Source organism: Aplysia californica, unplaced genomic scaffold, assembly GCF_000002075.1.
Source record: "Aplysia californica isolate F4 #8 unplaced genomic scaffold, AplCal3.0 scaffold00669, whole genome shotgun sequence".
NCBI lineage: Eukaryota > Metazoa > Mollusca > Gastropoda > Aplysiida > Aplysiidae > Aplysia > Aplysia californica.
Genome location: NW_004797939.1, coordinates 77,026 through 78,849, shown reverse-complemented (window position 1 = coordinate 78,849; position 1,824 = coordinate 77,026). Strand labels below are relative to the sequence as shown.

General features: G+C 43.5%; 1 long non-coding RNA gene across 2 annotated transcripts in view; it reads left to right on the top strand.

Annotated features, from left to right (window-relative positions):
• The first annotated feature begins 279 nt into the window (after positions 1-279).
• LOC101847219 overlaps positions 280-1,824 on the top strand; it is a 27,546-nt gene continuing 26,001 nt past the window's right edge. Inside the window, exon 1 of one of the 2 annotated variants that reach the window (XR_001185249.2) lies at positions 280-944. This is a non-coding gene — a long non-coding RNA (uncharacterized LOC101847219). The remainder of the gene's footprint in view (positions 945-1,824) is intronic. The other variant, XR_004859124.1, reaches the window with a different exon arrangement.

Below are 1,824 nucleotides of genomic sequence, written 5' to 3'. Positions count from 1 at the left end.
GTGTGTGTGTGTGTGTGTGTGTGTGTTTGTTTGTTTGTTTGTTTGTTTGTTTGTTTGTGTGTGTGTGTGTGTTTGTGTGTGTAGCGGGGTGTAAGGTATTACGTAGTGTTTTGGGAGTTGTTTTTTTCTCTTTAGGAACAGGGAGATACTTTTTTCGTAAGAAATTAAGGGGGGGGGGTGCGGGTCCTATATACACACAGGGTTTTTGTTTACTCATTTGGAAGTGTTTGTCGCCATGTAGCCTTTCGTTCCTCCTTCTCCTCTGCCATCCCGCTTGCTGTAGACGTGGAGTGTGTGCGCCAAAGGACGACCAGGGTACATTGTGTACCTTTCAAGAAGAACGCGGCCCAGTGCTAAAGTTTATTCAGTGATACTGTGCTTTTCTCTCTTGCCGGAGGTAGATATATCCTCGTGTTTCCTTGCGCGCGAGAATCGAGCAGGGGAGGGGAGGGGAACATTGGAGTGGAGGAAAGGGGGGTGAAATGCTTTTATGAGTCAGCTCAGTGTTTTTCTGTGCCGCCTCGGAGCAGAGAAGGAAGAACTGTTACTTCTGTGGCCGGGCCGACGTGCCTCTCTGACTCTGACTGTGAAAACGTGTGCCACTATCATCGGTCATCACCAAATGGCAAATGGCTGTAGGGAGACAAACCAGTGAGTTGGAATTCCATACGTAAAGAGGAGTGAAATTCTCAACGACGCCCACCACGGAGTTGTGAGCTAGGCTAGAGGGGGATGTGAAATTGTAATAATACATACTACGTTAGCTTGCGTCTCCGAGATTTGTTGTTCGCCCCTGCTTGCTTGGATACGAGAGACTACCGGATTCAGATAGGGTTGTTGGGTTTTTTTCTTCTCTTCTCGCCTCTGTGTTGTGTGCTGGAAGTGGTATATATACTCTTACATTACATCGAGTTTGTACCCGCTCGCTTGGATACGTTCTACAGGTTTCTAAGTTTATTCCTCGCTTTGGAGTTGTGATTTAGGGCGTGTATTTAAGTTACGTTTGTTCCGGGTTTGTGTTCAAGGACATGTTTAAAGTACAGTCCCTTTTTTAAATATCGGAATATGTTTTTTGAAGATATTCTGTTTACTTCAAGATTTTAGCGCTTTCTTGGAAGCTACACATTGCAGATGTTTGGTGTTTGGTGGGTGTTCTGGTGTGGTTTGTTCGTTCATTCCTATCAAACACCCATCGTCCTTATCTTATCTCTCTCTTTTTTTGGGGGATAACACCTCTGATATCCAGCTCTTATGTTACATTAATTTTGTTACGAGTGCCGTAAAGCTGTTTTATAGAACGGAGACCGAGAAAAACGTTTCACAGATAACTGTCTCCCCCGAAAAAAGCAACCACGAAACAAACAAGCAAACATATCCCCAAAATAGATCGGCAACAACAAACAGTAACAAAGAACAGCAGCTTGACGTACGCGTACAGTCATGGACTTGAGTGGATAGACAATTGTTGTGGGTGGTTGGCGGGTGCTCTGGTGTGGTTTGCTTCTTCTTTCCTATCAAACATCTATCGTCCTGATCTCCCCTTCATCTTTTTTATGTTTGTTACTCTCTTGTAACAGCTCTAATCTTCTGGCGCTTATATGACCTTATGCAGTTGAGAGCGCCGTAAAACCTCTACTAAAACTAAACTAAACTAAAGACGATTGTTTTCATCCAGTCTGTTACTTTCAATGTTACATCATGGAAAGATTAATATTATGAACACATTTTAGTACCGGAAGGCTTTTGTGATTGTGTGTAGGTGTTTGTATATGTGTGTATGTGTTTGTGTGTATGTATGTGTGTGTGTGTGTGTGTGTGTGTGTG